Here is a 27,063-nt window from a genome sequence, read left to right as displayed (position 1 = left end):
ATAGGCCTATTGTCCAGCACAATCTGGACCCCGCGGAACTTCTCAACACCCCACTGAGCGGTGGAGAACTCACTACAGTACCCCACACAGCGGTCTGTATTTCGCCCCACTAAGACGGCGAACAAAAAAAAGTTCGAACTGCGCAACTCTGCGACTTAATGCTTCTGTACAAAAAACCCCACTGAGCGGCTTTGTACATCGCCCCACTTAGACGGCGAATTTTAGCCCCACTGAGCGGCCACGGACAACGCCCCACTGAGCGGCGAAGACGTACAGTTATAGAGTTGGACTCTAAACTTACTTGGTGTTGCTTAGCGTGTAATATCAGCCTCGAATCCCGCCGATCGCCATTCATCGAGGAGAAAGGACAGACAGCGAATCCACAGGAACTTCCTGGCTGACGTCAGTCTTTCCGCGTGCCTCTTCTCCCCTCGGTGAATGTCGACTCCAGGGATCCGGCATCGAAGGACCAATTAATGATAGGTTTGTAGCTTGTACCTATCCGCTGGAACGTTGAAGACAATATAGTTACACTGCAAAGCAAGACACAAGCAGGCTGGTTTTACTCATGCATGAGGGAAAGCTGGCTGGAGCCGAGTGTCGTTCCACCACTTGACCTCCGTCAGACTCTCAGCCAGGCTCCCCATAGCACTCCTTTTATTGTGGTTACATGAATATGCATAGGGTCATTAACATATGACATCTTACATAGGTATACATGTGAACAAAGAATACTGTGTGTGTGTGTGTGTGTGTGTGTGTGTGTGTGTGTGTGTGTGTGTGTGTGTGTGTGTGTGTGTGTGTGGTGTCCAGATGTGACCCTGTGAAGACTCCCCAAAGCTGGTGCCAGGAGTCTAGCGGTCCATCTGAACAAAAGGCTCTTATACTTAAACAGATATACGTGTGCTTGCTATACCATAAATCAATAAGAAAAGATACGACCTCTCCTAGGAGGTGTGATCTACGCCGGAACACTCTGTAGAGGGAGTGAACGCACTCCCCCTTCATGCTACACAGAGCTGTTACAGACCTCCTAGGATGAGACATTCTTTCAATCTACAAATGGTTATACACTTCTAAGCATATGTGGGTAAATGTTTCTAAGCATAAATGACAATCAACAATACAAATCTAACATAAGTGGTGCGCATTCGCTGTCAAAATAAAAAACACGCACAAGGGTTAGGGTTAAATTTAAAAACTGTACTTTTGAGTTAAAATATGTATTTATAATTTTAATAAATGACAAATTAAAAATGCAATTAAAAATACAGTGCTTTTGTTTCGGTAAGCATATATATCAAACAATACAACATTTTTTATTTATTTTATCAACTTTTATCACCTTTTCTTCTGAGGATGCTGTTTGTGTTGAGAGCTTAGTGGGCCTGCGTTCGACTACTCCGCCTAGGCTGCACTGTCGAGTGCAGATCCACTGAGCGCAGCGCAAGCCAGCAAGACAGAAGCTAAGGTCGTTGCAACATGGCAACTGCCTCAACGCTACCCGAAATTGAACCTCCCCCACCCTCATTCAGATGTGGCGTTTGGAACTATCTTGGTTCTCATGTGAAGTATGACCCTGATGGTAAGCGCGTCATGGACAAAAGTAAAACAGTATGTCGGATGTGCCATGCAATGCTCAATTGGTGGGAACTAGTGCGTTAGCGCAGTTAGCTTGTTAACGTGGAGATTTGCCGCGTTATGGCGTTAATGTCATTTTAACGAGATTAACGCTGACAGCACTAGTGGGAACACAACAAATATGACTGCACATTTATGCTGACATCATCCTAGTGCAAAGACAAGTGGAAGCAGACAAAAACAACAAGCACGCATGCTACAAACTTTACCCGAGTCATTTAAACAGCCGTTAGCACATGATTCTCCTTATGGGGACCTGATATGTTTAATATGCTGCTGAGAATATAGCCCAGAAGAAGGGTATAGTATAGCTTTTATTTTGGAAAGAGCCATTTCTCTGTAATAAACTCTCTTTTCCAAAGATGAGTGATTTCTCAATCAGATAGATTTATTTTTTTATTACTTTGTTGTTTCAGCAACATTAAATTTAAAAACTGTACTTTTGAGTTAAAATATATATTTATAATTTTAATAAATGACAAATTAAAAAGGCATGAACACTTTTTTGTATCGAAAAAATATCGAACCGTGACACCAAAGTATCGAACCGAACCGTGAATTTTGTGTATCGTTGCGACTTAATAAATAAATATATATATATATTAGTGCTGTCAATAGATTAAAAAAAATTAACTAACTAATCTCACAATTTTCTGTTATTAATTGCGATTAATCTCAATTACTTTATTAATAGCCTGGCTCCAATTACATTTTTTTATTCTTTATATTTTAAGTAATTATCGTTGTTCACCGAAGTCCAGTGGTCTCCGGTGAGAGCGACATTCCTTACTTGCACAAGCTTGCTGGACTGCTGAGCCCTCTGGTCCCCATACAAAGTGTGCAGTCTCGACACAATGGTTCCTCTCGAGGGCAAATTGTAACACTCATCTCCTGATGCAGCACGAATGACTTCTCTCAGTCCATCATCTTCTACTATGCTAACTAGTCGGCAGTTTTTAGCTATCCAAACAACCAAGGAATTGGTTACCTTTTCTCTCACATTTTTTGTTATTCGTCCACAAGCACCATACTCCTGAAGCGTAGACTGGCGAGGTCCCGTAGAGGTGGATTCAGTTGGGTGTTTTGCTCTCAGGTGATACGCCAGTGATGAACTGCTTCTGTGGTACTTGAATTCAGCGTTGCAAATTGTGCATCTTACTCTCGTTTTGTCCAACAAGCCATCAGGCAACTTCTTAAAGAGAAACTTTCCACCCAAAAGTCCGCCCTCGTCCATGCTTGCGTGTGTTAGCTAGTGTTAGCTAGATAGTAGCATGGTGTCACTTCTTCTTCTTCTTCTAATCATTTCTGTCAGGCCAAACGCCAGCATAGCACACTGTTGCCCCCTCCTCCAGAGGTGCTCATGAATTTAAAGGTCTTAGATTACAGGAAATTAATAAAAAAACAAAATCAGCGTTAAAGTTTTTTTAATGCATTAAACATTTCGCGTTGATCTTAACAATTAACGCGATAATTTTGACAGCACTAATATATATATATATATATCACATAATCTCTGTGCCACTGCCCTTCAGAGACAGCATAAAAGTATTATTGAAACATTTGTGTATTGTTGCACCCCTAATAAATATATACACACACCCAGTACGCCCCTGCGGGCGGTTTATCCTTCAAGCTCGTTGTCCTCTACCAGAGGCCTGGGAGCTTGAGGGTCCTGCGCAGTATCTTAGCTGTTCCCAGGACTGCGCTTTTCTGGACAGAGATCTCCGATGTTATTCCCGGGATCTGCTGGAGCCACTCGCCTAGCTTGGGAGTCACCGCACCTAGTGCTCCGATTACCACGGGGACCACCGTTACCTTCACCCTCCACATCCTCTCGAGCTCTTCTCTGAGCCCTTGGTATTTCTCCAGCTTCTCGTGTTCCTTCTTCCTGATGTTGCTGTCATTCGGAACCGCTACATCGATCACTACGGCCGTCTTCTTCTGTTTGTCTACCACCACTATGTCCGGTTGGTTAGCCACCACCATTTTGTCCGTCTGTATCTGGAAGTCCCACAGGATCTTAGCTCGGTCATTCTCCACCACCCTTGGGGGGCATCTCCCATTTTGACCTCGGGACTTCCAGGTTATACTCGGCACAGATGTTCCTGTACACTATGCCGGCCACTTGGTTATGGCGTTCCATGTATGCCTTGCCTGCTAGCATCTTGCACCCTGCTGTTATCTGCTGTTATGTGCTGGATTGTCTCAGGGGCATCTTTACACAGCCTGCACCTGGGGTCTTGCCTGGTGTGATAGACCCCATATATATATATATATAAAATGAGAACTGAGTAAAGACTTGCACATTACTGTACGTACTAACTCTGTTGAGTTTCTGGAGACTAATAAATGTTTGTGGTATAAGTTAGATTTCACATACTGTCTGTGTCACCACAGTATTGGTATTAGCAAATACAAATTACAGACCCTGTCTGTCACTCACATAGTGAGTCATGTAAGAAGTGATGGTGTAGAAAATGAAGTAAGAGGAGAAACGAAACCTGATGGACATCATCAAGGTCACAATGTTGCACAATCAGGGGGCTAAGCTGCAGATCTTAATGTAAATGCAGAAACAATTAAAATGCAGATCACAAGCTGGGGAGGCTTTGGGAAATGAGGCGTTTTGCCAAGACACACTCTAATAAATTCTATGTACAACCTCATTGCAGCCTGCTGCCTCTCTGCAAACTCAAGCAGCTTCTATGGGCTGAAAACATAGTTTGTCCATTCTAAGTGCTTAGACAGACGGTCCATTAGTCTGCTTTAACATTAATCTCCATCACAGCACTCCCACTATCTTTCTTCTCCTCCCACAATCCATTGTTCCCAAAATGAAACTGCTCGCAACATTTTAGTGGATTGATTGGGACTCACTACAACCATCTAAAAAATTGAGGTTTGACCTACTGATAATCCATCTCTGTAAATAGAAAATGAACTAAAATATAAAGTAGCCTGATCGACTGTCTCCCTCCCTATCCCTTCCTTACACATCTTTACCTGCAGTTTCTATATACACTATGCTCACTCTAAATATATCCAGTTATCTCTATGTCTTTAAACTGGAAAACGCCAATATGCATTTCCCTACAAACCTAAACATCCTATTCAGTATTTAATTTACATGAGTTATAAACAGAAAGATCTGACCTCCACCATACTTCGATGTGGCATCTCCTTGAGTTCTCATGCAGTTGTACAAAGTTAAAAGGAGACCTATCCACCATTAAAAGCATCATAACACCCTGAATGTTTTTCAAATGGCGTGTTTTGTTACGAATGTCATGAAGTATGTGCACTTAATAATTGTTTGGGAAAAATTACTACATTCACAACTTGAAAACAGATAAAAAAAACATTGTGTGCCTCTTTTTTATTTTAATTTCAATTGTCAACTTATATCAGTGTCAACATGAATTTGACGGCTTAAATCAGCAGTTGTTCATTTTCATTATTGTATCATTCAATAAAGAACATTACTGACCATCACTTTAATCATTAGAGCCTCTACATGTTGCATTGTGGTCCACTCACATTTTTTCCAGAACACTCATACCCAGCGGCACAACTTGTCAAAACACAAGACACAAAAATTACTTAGGTTTTAGGAAAGGTTTTGTAAAAGCAAAACTTTTTTTAAATTTTTGGGATACATTACAACGTGATATAAAATTGTTACGTTTCTAAGCTACTTAAAATGGCAGTGGTTTCAGGCTAATGTTTTGCTGACTTGTCCATCTCTTCCCTCTGTGGGTTATAGATTTCTCAATAAAAATTACAGGAAAGTGGGGAATCATAATATGTAGCATTGAACTCTTTAATCTGAAACTTCTATACTGCAACTTCTGTTGTAAAATAGATTAAAATGACATGATTTTTCTTTTTTTGGAATAAAGACATTACATATCAACTCAGCTTTCCAAGTTTCTAGGTTTGCTTTCAGATACTGGAAGAGCATGAAATGGCTGCATGGCAGGAGATTCAGGAGTGAGTACTAGTCCATGGGAGTCTGGGCTAGGGAAACAAACAATTGTCAGATTTTCTCAAAGCATGCGGTCAGAGACTTTCCCGTATCATCTCATATGCAGAGACAATGCTTAAGCTTATCCAAGGCAACAATATGAAACAATGCAGCAACATTGGCCATGCTGTGAAATGCAATCAGCTACAGATCTATGCATATAAATAATAAAGCCAAAACCAATTGTGTATGTTGCATTTTTGTTTTACCTAACTCTTTAATCACATGTGCAAGGGGTTGGCCTCTAAATGTAAATGTAAAAACTAAGAGCATAAAGAGGAATGCATCACAATCAAGGAAAAAAAAAAACAATCATAGCTTCTGTAAAGCTGTTCCTGTAAACAGGAATAATAATGCTGATAACTCCTTGAGCTTTAACTTTTGGAAATTAGTATCAATAAAATTGATTTTAGAGGACTGGGTATCTTTCAGGGAAAATTTCAAAGGTGTCATGCAGCTTATGAACTGTAGTTACAGAAAAGACAGCATTCACTAACATTTCCAAATACCAATTAAAATGTAATATTCAGCACTTTGGCACCCTGCTGAGTTGTGAATAAGCTGGTGCTTTTTGAGGTAAATTTTACAATTCTTTTTAAGAATGTATTTATTTATTAGATTTTGCATCTTTAACCATAAAAGAGAATGATCTAACAGAATACTCTGTCTGTCTGTCTGTCTGTCTGTATTTCTTTATTTCTGTTTCAAATAATTAGATCCCCAAATAAAGTTGTTATTTTGTTGGTGAAGGAAGCTAACACACAAACTATAACAATTACACAATGAAGCCGGGTTTGAGCTATATTTGAAAACAGACCCCAAAATGTTTAAATTTAAACTCTTATTGTAATTTACCTTATTTTCTGTAGTCTACCCATCTCTTACTTTCACATATCTAAATACACACCTGTCTATTTTCAATTCTCTGTGCCCACATGTTGTTGACTCGCTTAAGATATTCCAAAATACTAAGACACTGAGGAGAAATTGGAGTCTAAATTAAACATTCTGTAATGGGTGCAAGGGCGTGATTTCTCAAGACACTCGTCTCTATGTTTTACAACAACAATCTGAAAATACTTTTAAATTAAATTTAGATGCAGATCTGGTAAACTTATCTGGATTTGAGGCATGAGCAGTGTTGGGTAAGTTACTTTAAATTAGTAACTTAGTTACATTACTAGTTACTTCTATCAAAAGCAACTCAGTTACTTCAAGTTACTCGTTACTTTCAGAGTAACTAGTTACTAGGGAAAGTAATTTTGCTTTTACTCAGAATTCACTTGTTAATGTGTTGCTTCCGTAACTGGATACCCAGCAAGATTGCCAGTCTTCTAGCTTGCTTACTTGCCACAAGTGCACTGTGCCACCTACCAATAGAAAGGAAAAAATAATGTGCACATTTCCATGAGAGAAATCCCACACCTGATTCAATCTTAGCCTGCTTTTTACATCCAACACAAAAACTGCAGTCGTGGTGCTTTCGATTGTATTCAGAACTCGGAAATTCTGCCTTATGAATAGGAAGATGTAGGTAACACCAGACTGCAGATGAGCTGCATACAGAGCTGGACTGGGACAAAAAAATCGTCCCGGGCATTTTGACTAGAGACCGGCCCACCATTATAGGAAAAATCATAAAGCCTTTGAATGAAAATAAACACTGTTGTGACAGTGATGTACACTGTTTTGATGGTATATATGCATCAATCTATCAATTGTTTGTTGTAAGATTCAGATAATTATTTTTTAAAAGCTAGACATTTTAAATGAGAATAAGAAAGTATTTCCTTGTGCCCCCCATTCCCTTTTAATGCCCTACATGGACCCCTGGCAACACTTTGCTAGACCCGCTCCTGCACAGTTACCAGCTGTCAGCTACTTAGAAAAGGATCCTGGTGTTATTTATCTCTCAGAAACAGTTCATAACTTCCCTTCAACTCATTCATGTCACCTAAAAGGTAAACCTGTTTCTCCATCACAGCTCTGATGATTCAGTAAGGACATCTCCTGGTTTCATCTTCATGTTTCCCTCTCATCACATAACCAAACCGACATCCTGACCAGCAGGTTTACAGCTGTCGCTCCAGCAAACATCAGCTGATACTAGAAAGTAATATTAAATAAATTCTAACAACAGCTGATCAAGCTTAAAAGTGCTGCTGTTGTTTACCGCGACATCCGCTGGTTTCCTCTTTCTGGCGAGAAGTGGGCGATAAATAAACAAGAGAGAAAAGCCGATCAGCTGATCATTGATCAGTTTCATGATTGAAGTAGAAACAGGAGAGGGAGGGGCAGAGAATGAGAGAAGAAGAGGCAGCTGTGCAGCGGAAACACAGAATAACTCCAGCTTTGTGTCTTTTTCATTGTAGCTGAAATCCGGGACAAACCGTTCCTTTTCACCTCAATACGAAGCGCGTAATATTTTCTCTGAATACGAGACGATTCTGTTTTTTACTGGACGGTTGGCAACTCTAATAATTAACCTTATGAACAAAATAAAGTTCAACATCAGTATCATAGCACCCACCCAGCTGTATAGAAACTCCGTCATGCTAGCTAGCATGCAGTACGAAAAAGTCAGCATAACGAAAATAAACTCCACCTAAACTTGGTTCATATCTGACCCAGATGGACTGCAGGTTATAACTTCTTACCTGAAGTTCAGTTCACCTGACACTCGGACCAGCGGCCGCTTCGGGTCTCTCCTCCTGCCTCCCTTTTCCTTCATCCACCTGCTGGCTTCCACCACTTGCTAATGTTATTGAATCTGTGGAAGCTCCGTGATAGCCACCACATAAAGTAACGAATAACGAGCCTATCTAAATCCCAGTAACGAGTAACGCGTTCCCGGTTTTGGCATAATAACTAGTTACCGTGCTCGTTACCACAATACGGAGCCCCGCAGGGGACATGGGAGAAAAAAAAATTAAGACGGACTTTTGCGAGATCTCGCAAAACGAACTCGGGATCTCGCAAACGTTTTGCAAGATCTCGCAAAACAAACTCGGGATCTCGCAAAACTTTTAGCCGCATTCTTCGGACGCCGGCTCGAAGCTGACCGGGAGGTCGAGGCACGATGTGCCGGGAAAGCGGTGTTCCTTCCGGCTGTAGTGGGTCTCGACCTCCCGTTAGCTTCGAGCTAACGGGAAGAATGCGGCTAAAACTTTTGCGAGATCCCGAGTTTGTTTTGCGAGATCTCGCAAAAGTTTTGCGAGATCCCGAGATAGTTTTGCGAGATCTCGCAAAAGTCCGTCTTAATTTTTTTTTCTCCCATGTCCCCTGCGGGGCTCCGTACCACAATAATAACGTAGTTACTGTAACGCGTTACTTAATAACGCGTTAGTCCCAACACTGGGCATGAGGTATGGAGGAGTGATATTTTTCACACCTGTTAACACTTGGACAAGCTAGGTTTTGGTAACCTTATATTCACAGAAAGATACACTTAAAAAGTACATGTAAGGTGCATGTGAAATAGCCATATATGTGACATGAATGTCACTTTGGGAACAGATGACATTGCAGAGTAGGCGATGTGTAACAATGGTAGTCATTGCATGCAAAAGATGTTGGCAAGCTTGTCAGGAAATATGACACGTTCAAGCACAATTTTGCTAAAGGCCTTAGTGTTGCTGCCATATATAGAATAAACACAGACATGTTTTGAAGGCACGCCTAAGGGTATAAAGTTTATTCTGTACACATCTTGCTCTGCTTTATGGTGCTGCTGATTACTGGCTCACACTGCGACATAGGTGGATATGGTTTATTCATCTGAACCTCATCAAATCAGTTCTAATCACAGAATGAACCAAGTGTTTATAGGCAATAAAAATCAAGTGATTAGCTACTTATACATCTGCAGAATGGAATCACGTAATTGAAGTATAATTCTGTAATGCTAATTGTACGTTGACTGTTATGGGACTGGTAGCCTCAAAGTTGTGGCATAATAATGTGTCATACAAGTACACACACACACACACACACACACACACACACACACACACACACACACACACACACACACACAGACAACATTTTATTTTATAAATTAAACTGAACTGAATTGAATTACTTAATACAATGAATGAATGAATTTGGTACGTTGGTTGGCAAGGGCATCCAACGTGCAACTTAAAGTGCTGGTTGCATTGGTTAATTTTATTAGTTTAGGAGTGAAAGCCTGAATCCAATGTGGTTTTTGATCCTGCTTCCATTTCCTCTATTAATGTTCAGTTTGTGTAAGTAATAACCTTTCTGTTATTAATCATTCCTTGAACTGATGCAATGTTATTGCAGCTCTGATTTTGGCTTCCTGTGAACTCAGTACTTTATTATACTGTAAAAAGACAGTGTAGGTAGAAAAGAAAGATAAGAAAAGATAAGATAACCTTTATTAGTCCCACACGTGGGAAATTTTTTTTGTCACAGCAGGAAGTGGACAGTGCAAAAGTTATATAGCAAAAATTAGAATATAATAATAATAATAAATACAATACACAACTTCACAGAATAGAATAAAATAAAATACTATATACAGTAGAATAAAATAGAATAAAATATACAATAGGATTAAAATAGAATAAAAATTCTATATACAACTGAGTAAAAATACAACTTTGTCAGAAAAGAGTATTGCACTTAGTCTTATTGCACATGTGTGAGTTTGATCAGTTGAAGTTTTTGCTGTGGAGTCTGACAGCAGTGGGGAGGAATGACCTGCGAAATCTCTCCGTCCCACACCGTGGGTGCCACAACCTGCCACTGAAGGAGCTGCTCAGTGCTGTCAGAATCTCCTGCATGGGGTGGGAGATGTTGTCCAACAGGGATGACAGCTTAGCCACCATTCTCCTGTCACTCACCACTTCCACTGGGTCCAGAGGGCATCCTAGAACAGAGCTGGCACAGAACACATAACTGTATATATTTCATGAAGTTGTTGAAACAAAAAAAAAAAAAAAAGAAATGTGACGCTGGTTAAGTCTTACAACAGGAGAAGGTTTAAGTTGTGTTCAAGTGGTTAAATTATTCATGCTATTGTGGGTTGGTGACATGTCGGGTGAGTTAAGGTATTACGAACCTTTACTACTGCAACAGCCATACATTATAATGGGCACACTTTGAAAACACCTTTCCCTTTTACCATTTTCTATTCTAAAACTGTGTGACCTTAATAAAACAACAGCAATTCTTTATACCTTTTACTTGTATTTTGCTAGTCTTACTTCTCTCTCTAAATCTAAATTAAGTAACACAAACAGCATCGTATCCTGAAGCAAAAGGCTTCTCTGGAGATACAATGTCAGAAATGACACCAGACCGTGAATGTATTTGACAGCTTTCACAACTGCCTTTTAAGTGTCAGACACTATCTGTCCTGCAGATGCAAAGCTATCACATCTTAATGCCTTTGTTCTACAATGCACTTCTATTCACCTGTTCATTTTTGCTATTATATTCAAAGGCTTTTCAGACAGGTGTTAACCCTTTAAATCCTGAACCATGAAATAACTGTTTTAAATTTAAAGAGTTTTTCATAAACTTTGTGACAACTAAATAATAAATTAATTAATATGCAAACTAATATATTTGCATATATTTGTATCATATTTGCTATAGCTTGTAAAAAAAAGACAAAGGGAGAAAGATACAGGCCAATTTTCCGCAGTCAAAGTGTCAATGAAACACTTTGAAGTTTAACATAAGTTGCTACACTGCTACATGTTACAAATACAGATATACAATATAAAACAGTCAAATGAATAAATAACCCAAAAGCAAGACCAAATAATCTAGAAAAATAACTTATTTCTGCTTTTAATATTCCTAATGTGCTATTACTCTGCTTACTATTGCCAGCCTAGACAAAAAGTATTATTATTAGTATCACTTGTCCTAATAATAATACAGTAATAATTATTATTATCATTCCAACTACTGTGGCAAAGGAAATGCCCAAATATGGGAGAAAAAAGTATTTCTTATCTTATTGTAGGGACCATGTCTATACTGTCCTCTGTGAGCCATCAACTTCTGTCCAGTGATGTCAAGTAAGACCTGGAAAAAGTGTTATTTTGACTTCAAGACTCTATAATTGGCTGATTTAATTTGACAATCCTTTAAGACAGATGGATATCTACATGGTATTGGTCTTTAAGGTGTACTAGCTACTGTTTGGTTTGAGTGCAGTGTAGGGTAGTGAAGTATGTACAAGAGTTTATCTTGACTGACAAAGCGAAGCAGAAGCCCACCTGAGCTTAATTAAGCGCTCTGTGTGACAAATGCAGATGATATGAACAGAACTCCTGATATGAACATGTATTGGCTACCTTTATCTTGGGTATGATTTTATATAATTTGACCAGGATAATGTCTGGTCAGGGAAAGAATTATATTTATTTAGTGGCGTATCTAGGGTGTCCTTCATTAAAGAGGATGCACATTGTGTATTATACACCAGGGAAAACAGTTCGACCCCTTTTTTATAACCTGGACTTATTATTATCCTTTTTCTTATGCTTATGCTTTTCTGTTTTTTGCATTTTGTGTTTTATATCAGTATTTTGTGGAAATTTTAAGACAGAAAGAAGAACCAGTGGGTAAAATGTAAGAAATATACAGAGAATAAAGACACTGGTCTAATTTTTCTTGCAGTTATTTATGACATTTTCTCCAATGAGCCACACAAGAGAAGACGTTCTCTTTTTGTGAAACCATCTTTGTCATAATAATTTCCTGAAACCTTATGCGATAGCTAGCTCTGATATTTGCAGATTTTTAATGAAGCCAAGTTCAGTCATAACAATGGTATATTAAAAAGGAATTACATAATTATGAGCTTCATAAATGATCAAGTATTTTGTAGTATATATTGTGTTGTCTTTATTTTACTTGTCTTTTGTTCATAGCTTATATAAAGCATAGCTATTTGGTACATGAAAAGACAGACATCCTTTTGCCTCACACAGCAGTCATTTTCCTTTCTTCTGAACTTATTTCTTATTTTTAAACAAATATATGTTTATTATTAAGTAAATTGATACCTTAGTGGTGCCCTTATTATTGTGCTCAGATGAGAAGTAAATCTTCATTGAAAAAATACACAATAATGTACAATGACATTCTGTTACACTTGCACGTGGACTGTAACACACTAGAGACTAAACTGACATCACTAAACCCAGCTGAAAATTGCTTTGCAGCCATTTGACAGAATCTCAATTTCTAGGTCACCAATTCCCCAAAGGACCCTCTGTAACTGGTGTAAGAACATAAAAAAAACCCAACAAACAAACAACACTGGTTGCAAACATCCTCTATCTACAGAATTTGTTCATATTTCCAACAACACTGTGTTGCAGGTTGTCTCTTACAACAGTTAGCTTATATACTTTGTTAGGAAACAAGTCAGCAAACGTTCAGGTCAACTTAAAATAAAAGTTTGATGCCATGAAAATTCTTAACTAACTAATGTACACCTCAAATATTACACTAAGGCTTATGCCAATACAGAAGTACCTTAAAATGCAGTGCTACAACTCCCCAAGCTGCTTTCACGAAATCCCTGGCTTTCAGTGACCCATGTTGTATATGTAGTGAATGAGTTACACTAGAATAGCGAAATTGTGATAAATTTAATCTTTGCACTTGGTTTAGATATCTGCAGTCATGCTCTTGAAGTCATTTCACAACATGATGACCTGATTCTGTAGCTGACCTTTGGCTTCTACTCAAGCGTCTCTCATTGGTGTCTGTGAAGGCTAGTGAATCCTATTTGACTTAGTAAGACAGGAATGTGATTTTCCCTTTAAGGCTAAAGGCCAAAGACCTGTGTTCATCTTAATGGGAGGTCAGCACACTCAGAAAAGTAGATATATTGCGTATTAGAGAACAAATTCTATAGGATAATATGTAGGTACCAACTTGCAATAGACAGTGGAGTCTCTTGACTGATGTGCTTGCATGAGAGAACACTTGGCCATACAAGACTATAATTTTAATCTTGTAGTATTACTACTGTACCTTATGAATCTGAATAAAATCCTCAGCTCACAACTTATCAACCTGCTTGTGCTCTAACTGCAGATTCTACCCCCTCTACTTTGTTGGAATAATTCAGATAACCAATTATCAGAACAAAATTTTAAAAAATGTAGAAATGTGTATCCTTTTTACATTGTAATTTAAGGCCACTGGAAGGAGAACAAAATTCCTTAAGAGAACATTTTTTCCAAGAGGTAACAGGAGGCACTGCTTTAAAGATTACCATCAGGAAACAAAGGTCTTTGTGTACAGTAAACACTACTGATCAAGCGTTACTCTGCACTGTGTACCCTAAGACATATCAATGGCTGTTTTTAGCTAGGTGTGTGGAAAGCCACATAGCCCAGAGGTGTATATTAGCTGTCAGGTATATACAGTCATGTGAAAAGTAAAGTTTTCACATGACTGCATACAGTCTTGTGATACACTAAATAAACCCTTACTGCTGCAAGGAATTAAGAGGCTAAGTACCAGTCGCATACTGCTAATCAAATGCAGCATCTGATTATGTGGCAGCTAGTGTGATCACTGCTATAAAAGCAGTAATTTCAGCAGTTTGATGATCTGTGGCATTAATTTGTGTGTTAACACAATGCCAAGGGGCAAAGACATCATCGATGATCTATCTGGAGTCTTTTCCAAATAATTTGAAGCCCATTATTCGACAGTGAAAATTCACAATAATTGTCAGTATGCTCAGAAGTACACTTTTCCAGTAAATTCACCCCAAGATTAGACTGTGCAATGGTTAGAGAAAGTGTAAAAACGCCAAGGGTTGCCTTCTGTCAAGCATGGCTTAAATTTGCAAAGTTACATCTGAACAAACCATACGACTTCTAGAACATGGCCCTTTGGAATGATAAGACCAAAGCAGAGATGTTTCCACTTAGTTGACCATGAACCTCTCTATATACCAAATACCAAATGGTGAAATTGCCAGTGATCACAAGTGTGGCAAAATGGGGTATACAAAGCACATCAAAAAATGGCAAAATCTGTAACAGAATGATTAAAAAAAAGAACTAAGGATAAATGACTTAAAGAAAGATGGGCCAAAATTCCTACACATTTTGACTGACCGATAAAGTCATACTGAACCCATTTATGATACGTTATTGATGTTAAGGTGGTTCTAAAAGCTAATACATCATGGGGTGTACTTCATTCTCACGGGGCTGAAGAGAGTCCTGTGAAATCCCCTGGTTAGTTGTAGAAAATTTGACTAACACTGACACTAAATCCTGATAGAGACATGTGAGGTGCTGAAGCCAATGCTCGTGTGAGCAAACCTTCTTTAACACATTTTTCCAAATGACTGCATTGACAATTCTTTAAAATCCCAGCTTTAGCACAAATGTATTTGACTCTGTTTTTACTGAAATTTGGTTGTTTTTGTAAGGTTTTTAAGATTGTTTAATAAATTAAAGTTTAAATAAATTAAAGTTTAAAGTTTTTGTGCTACTAAACTTTTAATTTGGTTTCTTTATTGTCATGAAAACGTAAATATCTTAAATACATGAAACTCAAATGTATTAGTGGTATGGATGCCTACTCTTCAGCCTGTGTGGTAGGGTCATTGTGCATTACCCATGATCCCATAAGTTTTAAAGCTTGATTTGCTTATTGCAAAACTGCAGCACTCACTTTTTCCTGTAAAAATGAACATAACCTCAGGCTACTTAGGAAAGAAATATTAAACCCACGCTCCACTGTTATTCGATTTCCAAACAACAGTTAACAAGGTATTTGGTAAGATGGGTGGCTGGAAAGTACCAGAAAGTGTCAAAGTAAAGCTAATGAAGACAAACACCATAAAACTCAACCAGAGAACTACTTTAATCTAAAAATATAAGAAGGAAGCTTTGAAAGGAATTTCAAAATCCTCCAAACATACACATTATCATTGTAAGGTTTTTTTTAAGGTAATGCAAAATGCTTTTACATGAAATATGAGTTTCTATTATGAAAAAACCTAAAGAACCAATTAATTGGTATTAATTTAATTATTTATTTATTTTTGTTTTTCTTATGGTGTTTTCTTAAGTTGCAGTCTATTTGGCCTCTCAGGGTCACTGTACCATTTGGAACAATCCAGATATTTGCCAGAAAAAGAAAATCATCATTTTTCATTGTGGCATGAGAAAGGGAAAAAAAAATCTAGTACATGTTATATAGTGGAAGGTTTATTTCATTTAAATGCCTTGTGTCAAAATAGAGAATCAGCAACAATAAATTTCTTTAATATCAGCAATGGAAATCTATTATCTAGGAAAAATTCGTTCCAGTCAAATGAATCTAGAAATACCTACTTCGGTAACAAAATTTTTAAATATCTGTACCCTTAAAATTCTCTATAGAACACAATATACAGGACAAAGGTTGATCCAAATGGCCTCAAACCTATGCACCTATTGAAAAGACAACTCTGCTGCAGAACTATATATATGCAATGTGGTCCTGCACCCTTGTCCAGCAGTGTTCTTGTCCAGCAGGGTTCTAGGGTTCAGCAGGGAGTACTGTGCCGAGTACTGTGCGGTTCTTGTGCGCCTGGAGACCGGGAGCTATGAATGGGTTACTGCAGCTTCCCGCCCTCATTTTCAGATACATTTCGTGACAAAAGCACACATACTTTCACCCTCTCTCTTTCTCTTTCTTACACTCTCTCTCTCACACACACACACACACACACACACACACACACACACACACGTGGTGACATGAAACATTGGATTTTGAAAAAGCAACTTGTCCTGTTAACACAGAAAGAGGACTAATGATTAGCCAATGAGCACCATGGTAATTGATTCCTAGTTGAATTTTGATGCAGCTACAGTTTAAACACACAAATATAAAAAGACATAAATATGTTGGGATCAAAGGATTTAGTTTCCTAAATACTTTGTATCAGTAGCAAGTGAGGTTGGTGGATTTACTTTCCCTATGACTACCAAGCAATGGGGGGGAGGTAGCGTGGATGATGGATTATGTACTGTGTCTGTATGTGTCCGTCTCTTCTGTGTGAACTGTGTTGTTTGTGAAGTACAGTAGATTGTTCTTATTAGCAATCACTAAAGAGGAACACTCTCACATAGTTGCAGATGGTGCCTGTCCAGAGAAACCAAACCCTGCTTCTTCCTGCCATGATGGATTCAGTGTATTAATAATGGACAGGGTCACTATTATTCTGGGACATCCAATTTAAAGTGATGAAAAAGTAATACAGTGAAGCTGAGTACAATGAGAAATAGGAAGAAAGAGATATAAAGGGGTTTCTTAGAATGTAGAGATGTGCAGAATATCATATTAGTCCAGTGTAAATTACTCTAGTGCAATTCACTAAGTGCTCAGAGTATTGAAAGCTTTGGCTGGACTCCTGGGAGCAGAAGCATAAAACTTTATAGATTCAGTAAAAGCCTGTGTATGCACAAAAGCAAAAATGTACAGTCTACGCCAGATTTATGAACAGCTATAAGCACATTGTTTCTATTATATATCTCAGTCATCAGGAAATATACACACAAGCACCAGCCTAATGACAACTCCCAAAAGGAGCGGATTCCGAGTCCATAGTTCCACCACTATGGCGTAGCTAGCGTCTTTAGAAATTTAATTTGTGAAGTCATAATTTTTGGGGAACTTACTAAACATATGGCTTGACTATGCTGGAACGGAAATGTGTCAAGAGATCTATGACGTCTGAGCTCACTCCATCTGCTAAGGAGGACCATATGATGCAGCTAAAAGTTCTGTAAAAGTTGGAGAAGTTCAGCTTAACTTTGGAGAATCTAATCTGTTCCAGTTTTCCAAGTAAGTTGTGCATGGAATTTCATCATCTTTTTGGGGCATATGTGTAGTTTTATATTGTACTCTGCAAAAGTCGCAAAGTGCACAATAAGTCTTAACAAAACTGAACAAAAACTGCAATTTTATTACTACATTTTTTCCATACATGCTTCCTATTGTCCCATTTTACCATCAGCAAGGACTCTTTTACAATTGAATAATAGAAGAACTAATCTGAAATGTGGCTTCCCAAATTAATTGTGTCTTTATCTCTTTCAGTGTTAATGTGGGATATTTGGAAAGAAACAAAGTCAGAGGAAGGAGAAAGTGACAGTAAATGATTTCTTGACATGAAGAGGTGAAAGATGATGTTTGAGAAATTAGCCAACGGAGGGGGTGTCCCCTAATACATGTATTCACCCCTGTCCCACACTGGGTGAATTAATTGAATCTATTCATCACAGTGACTGGATCAATTTACCCTTTGAGGACACCGGCCCCCTTTATACAAGATTAAGTCAATCTGATTTACCAAACTCCTCCTCTTTACTCTTTTCTCTCTCTCTCTTCTGCTTTTTTGTTATCCGTTTTTCCTCACTCAACATATTCTCTAAAAGCCTTGGGGCAGAAAGAAAAAGCACAAAGTATGTAAATAAAGAGGCACGCACACACAGTGATGAGAAATCCGCTCCAGGGTAATGGAATATAAAAACAACGTCTCCCTAATTTTCAATCCAATTATTTTATGATTAATTCTTTAAAGGCAGACTGGACTACAAAATGTGGTCATCATTCACTTCACCTGATTAGCTAGCCAGTCCTTTGCCAAAGGAGTTGCAGGCAGATTTGGTGCTGCAGCAAGAAACTCAAGGAACTGCAGAGGAGAGACTCAGGCAGATTATAATTACATTGTTATGCAGATTACGGATATTGTCTGAGGTGGATGGTCTGAGTGTGTAGGTGCATGTTGAATCAGCCCCTCCACTTCCCCCTCCGGACTCTTTTTTCCTCTTTTCTCACTCCCACTGGCTTGACAGGAAACAAGAGAACAAGAGAACCATTTATGGTTTGATATTTTGAAGCCTGAGGATAATTATCACAACATACAGTTTTTGCTTGTTTTTGCTCATGTTGGACACGAATGGGTGAGCATTCAAAACGTACAAATACAGCATAATGAACCCCCCCCCCAGTGATTGTGTTCTATTGCAAAGCACCTCCAGTTTACATTTTTTTTTTTTAGAACACACAAATCTGTTTGTTTTTGTTTTGTTGGCACTTACCATTAAGATCCAATTCATTTTTTTTTGTTTTGAGAAATTTCAGTAAGTGTTTGTACAGAGCTGTGCCGTAAAGAAACATTAAGGAAAGTTGACCCATTAATTTCTCAACATGAAATATTTTTTGGAAGACAATAAATCTTGTCTTCCGTTAATTGTTAAATAATGCATATTGTACGTTCACAATTTCTGCAAATTTCTCTCCGGTGTAATGAACTTTACTTCAATTAAGAGTTCACCACTTTAATTAACCCCTTGATTTTTTTTGACTTTGTAAAACCTTTTTGATGACTTGCCAAAAGAAAGCACCTATCAAGAACTGTCCACTCATCCATCACCCTGCTGTTGGGTGGACTTTAATGACCTTTCATCTATTATAGCCCACTGGCAATAGTCCATGAATATTTCATTACAACAAGGTTGAACTTTATCATTTACAATGTAACCATATAAATTCACGGTTTCCTCCATTTCACCCAATTTTTTGTTACATTGATCTTTATATAAGTAATATTCATACACCCTTTCAAAATAATGATTATGTTAGAAGTAGAAGCTTTTATTCTATAATATTTAAATGCAGAAACAGAAGCAATGCTTTACCACAGGATCAGTGAATATCAAACCAGAGAGGTCCAATTCATAATGTACATTTCATTACAAAAACCAATGATCTTTATTGTCCATTGGCAAGGCGTGCTGTTACACAAGAGTGTACCTCTTGGCTGCATTGCAGATATAAAATTCATATTCTGTGGCCGAAGCTTGATCTTCCTCCTCCCTGCAACAATGCCTGAACAGAATGTAATCATGGTAGAAACAGGGCATCAGTCTTTTGCTGCACCTGCCACTCTGTATTTATTTCCAATGTTCTCAAAAAACAACAAAGCAAATGTTAGTGTTTAATATGCAAAAAGTCATCGTCAAAGCTCATAAAAGTGTAAAAACATGAACTGAGTGGACTATGGTCGTTGCTGTGGTGACAAGCTTTGCGTTTATGAATCTTATAACCTCAAATCAACTGTCAAACATCTGCTCAAATGTGGAATAAGAACAAATAAGAAAAAAAGTCATGCTGTTCTCTAGGTCAACACTTCACAGTATAAATTTATCTTGCAACAGCTGGCTGTGAGCATCGTGTTCTAAATCTTTCCAGATGTAAAATGCACAAGCCATAATTGTTTCTGCCAGACAAAAAAATGCCTCCCACTGAAATATTGCGGTTGTTTCTATCTCACAGAGAACTGAGCAATTGTTCACACATCCAGTTTTGGCTGTTCTGAATCTAAGCCAGCCCTATAATGCTGGGAGGAGAACAACAAAAGACCAAAACGAAAAAAAAAGAGAGAACTACATGTTCCTTCTAATACATCTATTTCTATATAGATCACGCATAAACAACAGGTGAGCAAAGACAACAACAGCAGGAGCAGCAACAACAAAAATATAGAAACACAACAATAATGAAAGAACAGGAATAGGAAGAAAAAAAAAAGATGACTAAGTGGTTGAGCGATCAACCCAGAAATTGAATGAGTAATTCAACAACAGTGTGAGGTGAGGGACTAAACTGATCAACCTCCTGACTGACAGTGGAACTGCTGACTGGTTGCCTGAGTGACTGATATCCACGTAAAGCTTTACTGATTCGTAGCATACTAATCATGACATTGTACAGGCAGGCAGGGCGAGCGGGTGAAAGTGAGAGTGAAGGCATAAAAGAGCAAAAATGGAAGGAAAAAATAGTGAGAAATAGAGCCAGAGATGGAATAGCAGTAGGTGAGCAGAGGGAGCTATGTGAGGCTTCGCTGGAGTGCAGTTTCAGGTTGCTCCAGATAAGACTCAAACAGGAAATTGCAATATGGTGGTAAAGTGTCTCAAGTGGAATACTAAGAGACTCTTTCTGCTTCCATAAGCCTTCAGCAGAGGACAGTATGTCATTGAAATCTTTTAATGCATTTTCTTGATGATTATTACCACAGAGGTCAGCTTGGTAATAGCCCTTTAAATGTTTGTAATTGCCCTAGTTATGAAGCCTCAATTTCTGCCTTACACTGCACCAAGCCAGCAGTATGTTTTCACCAGGACAAGTGGAGCATTTTTCAGAAATGTTTTACTGTTTACAAGATTTTTTCCAATTGTAATTTTTAAACTACTCAAGAAAACATCTCATCCAGATAGAGGGTGTTCACATATATATTTTTTTCTGCATATATTTCCTTCTGCTCCTGCAATCCTTTGAGAGGCTTCAAAGGACACATTTAAGTTTCAGCAGATCTGCCAAGTATCCAGCAGGGGGGAGTGCTGATCTCTACTAAAAGGGACAGAAAACACGCACATATAAAAACCACAGATTTGACCCACAGATCAATCTTAGAAAGGCTGTTTACAACCATATGAAACAGTGCAATCCTTTAACTTTATGATAAATATTTCTTGACCATTTCACCTCCCACCTAAGACAGAGCTTAATGTTTTAAAATGAACCATCAACCTACACTTAAAGAGAAGTTACTGACACAATATCATCAAACTGCTGACTAAACTTTTTTTTTTCTTCAAAGCGGCAAAATTGAAATCTGCACGTGCACTTACAGTAGAATCACGTGCAGTAAATTAGGGACCACAGGTAAACATTCCACAGGGTATGCAGCATGGTGCAGATAGGAACACCACCTAATGAAAAATTACTAACTATAACAATACACCAATGCTGTGCCGCATTCTCCCACAGACACACACACACACAAAATACACTGGTGCTGCAACAGACTGTGTTCTGCTTATTGAAGAATGCAGTTCATTTTCAAGCATTTTATTGCATGTACCAACGTGATTGTATATTGGGTTCTGAATGCATTAGAATATGACGGTGACCTACATCTTAATACTGTGCCTGAAGGTATCCTGCACAGACCAACTCAGTTTTGCAGAAAACTGTGTGTGTTAATAGTATTTTCCAAATATAAGGTGTAATATTGAGCTCGTTCTTGTTATTTGAGTGGGTGCATTATAGAGCTGAAACTCTTAAAGCTTGGCAAAATCGCATATGAAACTTTGAATATGGTTGTGAGTGTAATTTAAACCAGAATATATTTGTATTTGTGTTATAAAAAGTAATAGCAACATGTGGAACACAGTGGACACAGAAGCCATCTATGTCCACTGTGAGCGACCATCTTTGAACAGAGGCGGTGGTTTACGACACCAACTCTCTGCCATCTATAATCCAGTTTTGAGATCCCTTCCCAGACGCCTTAACGCCCACTCACATCCTGGGCCATCTGATCTCAGGAATTCGCGTGATAAGGTGGGGCCAGGTTTCACAATGAACTCACCCGAAACTCTGGCTGATTGGGACCCACACCCAGTTTCACACCTTGGCTCAGGCGATTAGAGGATCATCAGGGGGTCCTTTTGTCCCTCTGTGGGGGGATACTCCCACTAGGTTTATAGCTGGGACTCTCCACCATTTGACCTTAGAACTGAAGAAGCTTCTCGGATGAGAGGTGAAACGTCTTCAAGTAACCTAAAGAAGTCCAGACTCTTTTCTTTGCAAGCTCCTTTGACTACGATGACCAGGATGACTGAGAACCTTCACAGACATGTGGAACACTAACCCTCTCTTGAAAGTTATACAACTGCTTGGAGGGGTCCAGGAAAAATGACTCAAATGCAAGAGTTTCAGGTAAAAGGAGACAAAAGAAGGCTTTTTATGGCCTTTTATTAAGGCTGTTTTCAAAAGTTTCAAAATTCTAAAGGCCTCACGAAGAAGACAAAGTGACAATCGGACTATAGGGACAAGAGAGACAGGACTTACCTGTACACACACACACACACACACACACACACACACATAAAATAAAACACGAAGTAACTGAACTTGGAAATATGCAATACAGAGACAGAGACTTGACAACAAGAAAACACTAAGAAGGCTGGACTAATAAATACCAGAATTTGTATGAACTGAAAACAGAATAACAATGCTAAGGAAAAATAATATTACAAGAATAATCACAGAAACAACGACAAAGCTCAATCTACAAAAGTAATTGAAACTAAAGCTCTAGAATAACGAAAAGCAAACTAGAAACTCTCATTAACAACCAGAAACTCAATGAAACCCAATAAAAAGCCAACGGTCCATTACAGATGGAGTTTCTGCTTCCATGAGAATGTGTGGATTTACTTGGGTCTGAGTGATGCAAATTTTGATTTGGTGCAAGGCTATGTGCAGATATTTTTTGTATTGATATTCAGTGTGACTGTTTGGACTTGACTGTTGTCCAAGTGCTATCTGCAAGTGACTATGACACAGGCGATAACCAGTTCTTTAAATTCAGAATGTAAGTGGCACTGCAGAGTAAAATGAACAGAGCTTGACTTTGCCCAGGTTCTACGTTGGAAACAGTTTTAAGTTAGTGTGTCCTCCACAGCTGTGATAGTAACTACACAACAAGAAAATACAATATGAAAACTTAATTTAAACATTTTTTTTTTTTTCAAAAACAGCAATCACAGTTAAGTTAACCCTCTGGGGTCTAGGGCATAATTAAAAAATGTACCTTTATATTTCTCCTTTTGCTTCTCCGTTATATTTCTCCATGTCTGTCTAGTCAGGTCAACCTCATATGTCTGAATTTACAGTTATTTTATTTACTCTATTTTGACATGCCTTTTTAATACAATTGACCTAAAATCACACACACAAAATCAGAGTAGTAAGTAAGTACAATACTTTGTTACTTTACTTAAGTAGCTTTTTTCTGACTACTTTTTACTTTCTACATTTTTTAAACAAATATCTGTACTTTCTACTTCTTACATTTTCAAATCAGGCTCGTTACTTTGGCTTTAACGCTTTTGGAGGGAGTTATTATTCCATCACTGCCAGCCTCCAAACATCAAACCTAAACAGTAACACAGTATGACATGCAGTCCTGTTCGTTTATCAGTTACCAGAGAATGTCGCATAAAAGAGATGACATGTGCTAAAGTCAGCGGTTAAAAATGGGTTGTGTTTTCTGTTTTTGTTGGGGTTTTTTGCCACAATACCAAAATGACTGCAGGTGTTTATAAGTTGTGGTTGTGGTGCTTCAGCATCTAGCTAGCCCTACTGAAGATGAGCGAGCATAAAGGGAGTGACTTTTTTTAAGTGTCATGTAATTTCAAATGCATTGTTTCTATCGGGTCAATGAACATCAGTAAACACGCAAACCTTTTGTGTGCAGTTTGTCGCACAGTGGTTGCTAACTAAAGGTGGAGAAAGATAAGAAAGACAGGACAGAAGAGAAGCAGGTTAGTGCAACTAACTATACTGTCTAGTATAAAAACGGCATAAACAGTGTACTGTTGGTGTAGAGGATGGAAATCAGCCAGGACAACTCCTGAAACATCTGCTCACATCTTGCTGAATTCAGCTGTGTAAATCCCCAAAGAGCTGCTGATCACAGGAGCTCTCAATAGAAATTGTTGTGAGTTATGATTCTTTTTCCCACAGCGAACCCAATTTTAGGGTTTCCCCCACTCGCTGAATCTACTTTAACCCCTGACTGTACACATTTTCCTGTTTAGAGATAGATATATGTTTTTTTATTTTGCATCTTTTTCTTCAGATTCAAGCTGAGTATAGATACAATTTTAAAAAACTTAGACTACAGTTTGTATTCCCTTCAACTGATATTATTTTGGCATTATGTTAGTATAGCACAAGGTTCAGTTAGCTTTGCACAAAAATAGGAACAGCCTCCAAAGAGCTACTTTTTACTTTCTTATTTTCAGTACATTTAAGAACCTGTACTGTTTAACTGTTATGTGAGTAAAGAAGTTGAATAAGTTCTTTAACTTTTATTGGATAATTTTTAACAGTAGTATTTGTACTTCTAATTAAGTACAGAATGTCTGGAATTTTGCCAACTGTGGTTGCCATATAATTGTTGGGTGACAACAATTATATGCTGTGTAGCAGGTATGTTTGCTGTGTCTTTTTTTTGGGGGGGGGGGGGGGGGGGTTGCTCACAAGCAGAGAGTGCTTGCTAGCGCTGCCTTAGAAAACTATGTTTTTACCATTTCTTCCAGCACTAAATGTGGTGATAGTATTCAGAAAAAAAAATTGGGTATATTTTTTATCATGACTCTGATTTTGTGTGGCCTATAAACACAATTTAAAAGCTTGTATATAGTTTGAAGTCCACACTTTCAATGTGACTAGATCTTGTCGCTATGTCATCTTAAATCAGTCATTGTATTTGGACATGCCAGCGTGACCCCAGAGGGTTACGTCTCTAAAGTCAAATAAGCAGAGCTAATGTGGGAAGTTTATTTTAATGCAAGAAAGAGGCAGAGAAGGCTCTCAGAAAGCTGGATTTGATTGGCAGAGGTGAAAGTCCACTGAAGGTGTGACAGATTGTTGGCTAGAATAAGGCTGGCAGATCTGAAAGAGCTGTAACAGAGCTGAAAATCAATTGGTAGCTGCAGTGGTTGGGTTTGCCATCATAAAAGATCAGAGTAGCATAAATGGACATTATTATTCTAGGTTTAGTTCAGTGTCAAGTTTACGTCTTTCTGTTTTGTTTCTTGTGTCCTATTTTACTTTGAAGGTTCACATCTTATGTCAGTGTATTCAGTTTTACTTCCCCTGTCCCGTTAGCCTAATTTCTCCCAGCTGTCTCTCCCCCGTTTCCCAGTCCCTGACTACTCCCCTGTGTATATAAGCCCTGTGTTTTCCTTTACTTTCTGTCATGTTGTACTCTCGAATTATTGTGTGTGGTCTGTTTACCTGTCCGTTAGTTTATTTCTCCCCAGTTTTGCTAGTCTGCTGTTCAGTCTGCAACCTGCAATAAAGCTGTTTATTTAAAGTTCACCTTTGCCTCTGTGAGTCCTGCATTTTGGGTCCTTTCTCTCTGCCTGCCTGCACACAGCCAAGGTACTAGATGAATATACTGCAGTGTTTTAATAGGTGTGGCAGGTGAGTGATGATTTAATCTGTGAAGATAGATGGGGAAGTAGTGTTGAGATATATAATCAGAAGACACTGGAGATAAGTAATATAAAGGAAAACAAAATGACATTTAATTTGTGAATATTAAGAAATGTTGAAATGCTCAAAAGTGAAAAGAATTTAGTATGGTTTAGGTTAATGTGATTCTAACTGTGAAAGTAATAAATGCATTAATTAAAGAGAGCCTACTTCCTCTTATAGTAAATATTCTGCTTTCAAAATAAAATAAAAAGGGAAAAAATTGCATTAATTTATGAACACTTGATTGGAAACTAGTATATCTGGAGAAAGATGAATATGCTACGAATTAAAAAGTTGTATGCTCCGTTAGCCAAGAAGCTAAGATATGCTAAGCCAGCTGTGAAAACAACATTAGAGATAAGAGCTGGTGTCTGGCCTGACTTTACTGTGACAGTACTGTTCCCCAATGCCTTGCTTTAGGATCATCTCCATCTGGTCCTTAAAAGTGAGCTCTGCAGCCTCATTTACACCCCCCCCCCCCACCCCACCCCCCCGCACTGATGCTGCCCTGTCTGGAAACCTGATGGGACAGTTCAGGGCAAAAGTCATCATGCTGGTTTAAATATAGCACACACAGAGCTTGAAGGGATTGAATAGAGGCCAGGGTCAGGGGATAAACCCCTCTAAAATATGGTAGTCTGAAGTGTTCCTTAGTTCATGGTAATATGGGTTTTAGAGAGAATTTAAGCTTAAGTGTAATGTCATGCTGTAAGTGTTAAGTGGGCTTCTGCAGCCTGTCTCATGCAGCACAGCATCATCATAGTTCCTGGGGATGTAGTGAAAACTCTTTTTCCTCACAGGCGTTAGAAAGGGGAACACCTGGTAAGAGTCACACAAGTGAGACAATTGCCATACCATACTAGGATTATGACACACTTATATTCAAGACAGGTACTTGGACACATAAAATACTATGCAAAAGTTTTGAGACACCCAACATTTTTAACCAAGCTTTCGTGTCTTTCTTCAGGAATTGTTCTCCAGGCTTCTTGAAGTAAATTCAAAGCTCCTCTGTGGCTGCCTTTTGTTCTGTTCTCTGTCAAGATGATCCCACTGTTCCCCAATGCTTCAATAATGCGGAGGTCTGGGCTCTGGAGAGGGCAATTCATGAGTGATAGTGTCCCATTGGGTGTTTTTCTATCCAGGTATGCTTTTACTATACTGGCACTGTGTTTGGGACCATTGCCAATCAAACACTTTGCTGTAGTGGATCAGAATCTGACTGTACTTTTCTGTGTTCATAATTCCATAGATTTTGATCC

General features: G+C 38.4%; 1 long non-coding RNA gene across 4 annotated transcripts in view; it reads right to left on the bottom strand.

The window, feature by feature from the left end:
* The window catches only part of LOC146700491 (uncharacterized), a 19,029-nt gene extending 10,443 nt beyond the window's left edge, over window positions 1-8,586 (bottom strand). For 2 of the 4 annotated variants that reach the window (XR_014922579.1, XR_014922580.1), the window contains exon 1: window positions 302-1,130. This is a non-coding gene — a long non-coding RNA (uncharacterized LOC146700491). Of the gene's footprint in view, window positions 1-301; window positions 1,131-8,322 lie in introns of those variants that run through there. The other 2 variants (XR_014922581.1, XR_014922582.1) reach the window with 2 other exon arrangements.
* Window positions 8,587-27,063: the final 18,477 nt, after the last annotated feature.

Source organism: Copadichromis virginalis, linkage group LG10, assembly GCF_057382275.1.
Source record: "Copadichromis virginalis isolate Kocher_CV1m ecotype Utaka linkage group LG10, C_Virginalis_male_GT1.1, whole genome shotgun sequence".
Lineage (NCBI taxonomy): Eukaryota > Metazoa > Chordata > Actinopteri > Cichliformes > Cichlidae > Copadichromis > Copadichromis virginalis.
Note: the sequence above shows the minus strand (reverse complement) of the source record. Positions and strands in the feature narration are given on the sequence as shown.